Raw genomic sequence first — 6,913 nt, forward strand, 5'->3', positions numbered from 1 at the left:
TTCCGAATATCACCATCAGGAAAAGACTGGCTTTTAGCCTTCTGCGCCATTTTTCTTTAAGCGCCAAATTTCCTGTTGTGTGTTAGGGACCTACATTGCATTAATTTTGCAATTAACCATGGTGGTAATGTTGGTGTGAAGAAGGTTTTAAAGAAAATTGAAGTGAAGAAGGAAATTATTCAGAAATATGAGTGTGGTGTGCATGTTACTGATCTTGCTGCAGATTACAAGAAATCAAAGTCCATGATCTTGAAGCAGAAAGTTTTGAAGCAGAGGCTATTAAAGCAGCTAATGTTACAAGGGGAGTGACCATTATAACCAAGCAGAGGCCTCAGGTGCTGGAAGAGGTGGAAAAACTACTGTTAGTATGGCTGAACAAAAAGCAACTTGCAGGTGATAGCATAAGCAAGGTGATCATACGCGAGAAGGCTAGGAAAATACATGGTAATTTTCTATGGTATCGACGGGAGTCCAGGATGGGTTGTTCTAGCCTGATAGCTCATTGACTGAATTGAAGGTCTGAAAACATGCCTCCCTGGTAACGGTCTTCCGTCTTTCAATTCAGTCTCAGCTCTCAGGAGGGTTTTTTCTTAAGCTCCAGTTCAGCTAAGTTTGTTTTGTTATCAAACTTCTCCTTTACTCCCTGGATAGGATTCTAATTAGAGACATTTCTAGAAGCCCTGGGAGAGGAAGTTTGTTATGCCGCGCGCTTAGCACCATTGGTGCCTTAGACGGGCTTTCACAGCCTCATTTCCAAGCACCGGCCGTTTCTCGCTTGCTTTGACAGCTCTCACCATTTTACACCATCGGCAAGTGGCAAGGTTTTTATGACTAGTGATAAGGGGCACCTTAGAATTGTCAGCGGCTGGGGGATTTCCAGCAGTGACATCATAGCAGAGCAAGTGAAGGAATGGTAGCTCCGTACACTTTGCTTGATTTTTGTTTTTTGGAGATCCTGAAAAGGACGACGTCGGAGCCGGAGGGTGCGACAGGAGAGGGGAAGCTTGGGGGATGTTATGGAGATAGGCAATCTCCCAAACGGATGAGCGAAACCTCTTGAAACCAACGGAAAATCAATCAGTGCCTATGGCCAATTCAGAGCTATGATGACCGTAAATGAGGACGAGAATATAAAGCAACAGGATAACATTGGAGAAGGAAACAACGGTAAAAGATTTATAGACAAGCAGGTGAGCTAGAAATTTGAGGCTCTTAAGTTTTAAAGATTGAAGTGAAGGAAACGCAGGAGCCATGAAAGTGCAAGGAACAAGATATTTATTTAGAAGAAAGATGACAGCGATTCAAAAAGGAGCCGAACGCGCCAAGGAATTTATAGTAAATGTAACACTTGTAGTAACCAATCAGGGGCCGAGTACTGCACAGCAACTGCTGATGCAGTACCTCGGCCAATCAGGACCCACTGGCTGGTTAGCAACAGTCTATGCTGCGTCCCAGCCAATCAGGGCGCAGCATAGACTGTTGCTGGCCCTTTAGGGTAGATTAGAATTAGTCTGGATATACAACACTAAGAAGTTGGGCTGAGACGCAGTCCAAATTCAGCAGCGATAAGGAGAAAGAGCACACCAGGATAAAAATCCCCCCCCCATATTGTTGCCTCAGCGTGTTTCACCACCTCCAGCACCGCAGCCTTCAGGGAACCAGGGCTGGTCTCCCGATCGTCCCCTGCCCCTTATTCCTGATGCTGGGGAGGAGGGGTTGGGGCCCAGCTCCCCCTGGTAACTGTGGAGACCCATGCGGCCTCGGCTTATGCACTGCCACGTGCTGGGCCTTCTGCCACCTTTATCCCTACTGCTGCAGGCCTGAGGCCTACGGTAGGCCAGGACCTGGGCCTTCCCCCAGATCTTTACCAGATGATTGCTGCTGCAATATCCAGGGGGGTGGATGCTGAACTGCTTCATAGAAATCAGGTTCCTAGGGTTGCCACTGCCCAGGGTGGGTCTGTTTCACAGGCCCCACAGGCCCCACAAGTGGATCTTCCGGATCTCCAGGCAGGGCCTTCTTCACGTCTCCCCTCAACTTATAGCGAGGATTCGGCCTTGGCGGAGGAAGGGGAGGTGATAGATAGAGATTTTTCTGATGATGAAGGCCTGATCTTCGATCAGCCTAACTCCTCTGGGCTATTTCGCCCCACGCTGTTCAAGTCCTTGTTATATAAAGCTAAGGCCACTACCCATATGGGGGAGGTGGCTCCAAAGGACAGCACTGCTGTGGGCCTCGACGCAACAGAACGCCTCTTTGCTGAGCCAGTCTCACTACAGGAGGTTATTCCCTCTCCAAAGCTTTTTCTAGACCTTATTCAAAAGCAATGGGACCAGCCAACTGCAGTTGCTCCGCCCAGCAATGGGGACAGGAAGTTATACACTTCCACTCCTGACCTAGAGGGCATATTGCAATTCCCAACTGTGGATCAGCCAGTGGCTGCTCTGGCCTCCCCAGCCCTAATTCCATCAGAAATTTCTGAAGGCCTGAAGGCAGAGGATCGTAAGGCTGAGATAGTCATTCGTAAGACCCATCAGGCTGAGGCCTGGGCTCTGCGCGCTGCCACTGCGGCATCTTTCTTTAATAGGACCTCCGTGCTTTGGCTCAAGCAGTTGCAGGATAGACTGGCCGCTGATGAAGTGCGTCTTCACCAAGATGTCACCAAGATCATGGCAGCCCTGGAATTCTCAGCGGACGCCACTCTTAATGCTGCCAAGTTTGCCTCCCGGGCTGTGGTGGCTTCACCATTGGCAGGCTGATGTTAAGTCTAAGTGGTGCCTAGCCTCCACGCCTTTCAAAGGCGGGGCATTATTTGGTTCTGTACTTGATCCCATCCTCATAGAGACCAGGGACAAACGCAAGGTTCTCCCCTCCACTGGGGGGGCGTGCCAATAGGAGGCATCAACCCTATAACAGACACCAGCCATTTCAGGGCGGCAATTCTGGGTTCACTGATGCTCCCTATGTTCCCCACTACAACAGGTCCTTTACCCAACCACAGGACCACAGTCAGGACCGTGCGGGGGCCAGGGATAGGGGTCGCCAGCAGAATCAGGGGCAATCCCACAACAGAAGGTCGTTTTGTGGGGCTGGCCACCAGTCCTTTCGGAGGTACCGGTGACTCCCAAGGGGAAGAACCAGTGGGCGGGCGTCTCCTGGCCTTCGCTCATCAGTGGGCGGAGACCACGTCCGATGCCTGGGCCCTTAAGGTGGTGAGGATGGGCCTCACTCTAGAGTTTCCCTCCATCCCCCCCCTGAGGCGGTTCATCAAGTGCCCTGTACCCAGGTGTTCGGTGAAACGACGTCTCATGGACGCCGAAATACAGCATCTCATCTCCATCAACGCCATAGAACAGGTTCCAAAGGGTCAGGAAGGGCTAGGATTTTACTCAATCTTGTTCCTAGTGCCCAAGAATTCGGGGGGATGGCGGGCCATTCTAGATTTGAAAAGACTCAACTGGTACATCAAGTATCAGAAGTTCAAAATGCAATCCTTGAAAAGCATCTTGGCATCCATCCGCCAGGGCGACATGATGACATCAGTCGACATCAAGGAGGCATATCTCCATGTGCCCATCCATCCAGCACATCGGAGATTTCTGCGCTTTCATTTCACGGGCCGTCATTTTCAATACTGGGCCTTGCCCTTCGCCCTGTCATCGGCCCCTTGAACTTTTACCAAGCTCTTGGTGGTTGTGGTGGCATCGCTTCGCTCAGTCCCGGTGAGAGTGAATTATTACCTAGACGACATCTTGGTCCTGTCGCCATCTCGGGAACAGGCCCTATGGGATCTACAGGTAACTATGGACTCACTGCAGAGGCACGGCTTCGTCCTGAACCTCTCCAAGAGTCATCTGCAGCCGACCACATCATTGCTTCACCTGGGGACCATCATCAATTCCATCAATTGCGAAGTCTCCCTGTCCCTGGAGAGGTGACAGAGCATCCAGCGACTGGCGGCCCAGGTATTATCTCTGAGACTTTTGCCCTTGGAAATGCTTTCCCAACTACTTGGGAAAATGATTTCCTGCATCAACATCGTTCCCTGGGCCAGGTTCCACGCGCGTCCCCTGCAATGGTTCCTGCTCCCCTATCAGAGGGCCTACACCAGCCATTCCCAGCTCAAGGTTTGGCTCCCGCCCAAACCTCTCAGGTCCCTTCAGTGGTGGACGTCCTCCAAACTCCTCAAAGGGTGTCCATTCAAGGAGCCAGAGCGCATCCAAGTTACGACGGATGCCAGCCTCTTCGGATGGGGAGCCCATGCCCTGAACCGGGTTGCACAGGGTCGCTGGTCGAATCAAGAACTGAACAACAGCATCAATTGGTTGGAGCTCCAGGCCATCAGACTGGCCCTGCGAGAATTCCAGGACATTGTATCTCACCACCACGTACTGGTTTTAACCGACAATGTGGCCTCCAAGGCGCATGTCAATCGCCAATGGGGCACACACTCCAGGGCCCTGATGCTGGAGGTGGAGAAGTTACATCATTGGGCAGAGACCAGACTGCTGTCCCTTCGGGCGGAGCACATATCAGGCGATTCCAACATAGAGGCGGACTGGCTGAGCAGAGCCACGGTGGACTAAGCGGAGTGGCAACTACACCCCAACCTCTTCCAGGAGCTCTCTCGCCAGTTCGGCCATCCCGAAGTGGACTTGTTCGCGCAGCCTCACAACATGCAACTACCACGTTTCTACTCCAGGTACATGACTCCAGGGGCGGAGAGAGTGGATGCCCTGCGCAGCCCGTGGTCTGCCGGCCTCCTCTACGCCTTTCCACCACTGGACAAAGTTAACCCATGCTTGGATTCCCCTCGCAGCACACATAGAAGGACCATTCAGGTAAGTCAACGGTCGTTTGAGTGATGTTATATTTATATCATGGTTTTCCCAGTTGCAACGTATGGCTGTGAAAGTCGGACCATAAGGAAGGCTGAGCACCAAAGAATTAAGGCCTTTGAACTATGGTGTTGGAGAAGACTCTTGCAAGTCCCTTGGTCTGCAAGGCGATCAAACTGGTCAGTCCTAGAGGAGATCAACCCTGACTGCTCTTTAGAAGGCCAGATCCTGAAGATGAAACTCAAATACTTTGGCTACCTAATGAGAAGGAAGGACTCACTGGAGAAGAGCCGAATGCTGGGAAAGATTGAGGGCAAAAGAAAAAGGGGACAACAGAAAATGAGGTGGCTGGATGGAGTCACTGAAGCAGCAGGCCTGAGCTTAAATGGACTCCAGAGGATGGTAGAGGACAGGAAGGCCTGGAATAAATGTTTCGGACATGGCTTCGCAACTAACAACAACAATATTTATATGAACACTTTTCTAGTTTGTTCTACTTTCTCCCCATCGACCCACTCTTTCTGGGGGGGGCGGGGAGAGGAAGCTACTTCTTCTTATTGATCCAAACCTGCTTTTGAAAGTTTAGAAAGCTTGGAGAATGAAAGATCCACATATTATAAAGAAATAAAAAATACTCAATGGGCAGGAAATAGAAAAGGCGTAGACCTGGCCTATGTACATTTTCCCTGGTTTAATAGCCTAATTTAGAACTTAAGAGATGTCAGAATTCCATAACCTCCTTCAACTTGTCTCATGTACTTTTTTTTTTTTATAATCACGCTGTTATGGATTAACAGGAAATCAAGAACCCTCAGGATTTCAAGGGGGAAAAAATCTGTTTTGAGAGCCAAGTTCTCTCTGCAATATCAAACAGGAAGCTGGTATTGTTAAGGTAAAGATCATGGAAGCAGCAATTCTTCCTGTGCAAAATGGTGTTTTATCAGCCACCATTTTGCTTAAAGTAGACAACCTTTGGAAGCATGTGGATATAACTGACATTTTTAGTAAATATTTTGTTTCGCAAAATTGGAAGCATGGCAATTTTACAAAACAGCTACCAAGGAGCCGTGGTGGCACTGGGTTTAGAATGCGGTATTTGCAGGCAAACACTGCCCAAAGCCTGGAGTTCGATCCCGATCTGCTCAAGGTTGACTCAGCCTTCCATCCTTCTGAGGTCGATAAAAATGAGGAACCAGATTGTTGGGGACAATATGATGACTCTGTAAACCGCCCAGAGAATGCTGTAAAGCAGTATGACCGGTATATAAATGTAAGCGCTATTGTTATTTGAACCCCAAATATAAATATTCCCAACTGAGATTTCTGCTTCGACGGCTCATATATTTCACAGAAAACAAAACAGTGAGACCAAGAAAAATAGTAAAGTGTTCAGTCCTCAGAATACAGATGGGTCCTCGCTTTATTATCATAACTGAACCCCAAATTACAATTGCAATATCCCATGCTGGTGTTACCTGGGTCATCATATGAACATGTACAATTTTACTAGCTTCTTTTGAAGACGTCGTTGAGTAAATCATCACAGCCATTTTAACGTAGTTGCTGTTAAGCAAATACATGGTTTGCAATGCATTTATTATTATTTTTTTTGCTGAAAACTGGAAGTAAACCCGAGTTTCTGGCAAAACTTATCACAAATCATGGCCACATGACTTCATAATGCTGCAAATGGGCATAAATGCTAACCAGTTGCCAAAGCGCCCAAAATATGATCACGTGGCTGCACGGAGCATGGTAGCAGTTGGGACTTTGAATCTGAGTAGCCCATAAGTAACCCGAAGGCTGTCTGTTGGCGTGGCACGACAAAACCACGGTCCACTAAAGCGTGCCCGATTAAAGCGCGTACCTGACATCAGCAGCGCAACAAATACGACCGCGGAGAAAAAAGGCCGATTCACGTTAAGGTAAGGGTTAGGTTAAGCGTTAGGGTTAGGGTTAGGTTAAGCGTTAGGGTTAGGTTAAGCGTTAGCATTAGGTTTAGCGTTAGGTTAAGGGTTAGGTTTAGGGTTAGGTTTCGGGGGGTTAGGTTTAGGTTTACGCGTTAATTTCAGCTT

Source organism: Thamnophis sirtalis, unplaced genomic scaffold (assembly GCF_051295495.1).
Source record: "Thamnophis sirtalis isolate CommonGarterSnake01/CBP01778 unplaced genomic scaffold, rThaSir2_p1.2 scaffold_15, whole genome shotgun sequence".
NCBI classification, from domain to species: domain Eukaryota; kingdom Metazoa; phylum Chordata; class Lepidosauria; order Squamata; family Natricidae; genus Thamnophis; species Thamnophis sirtalis.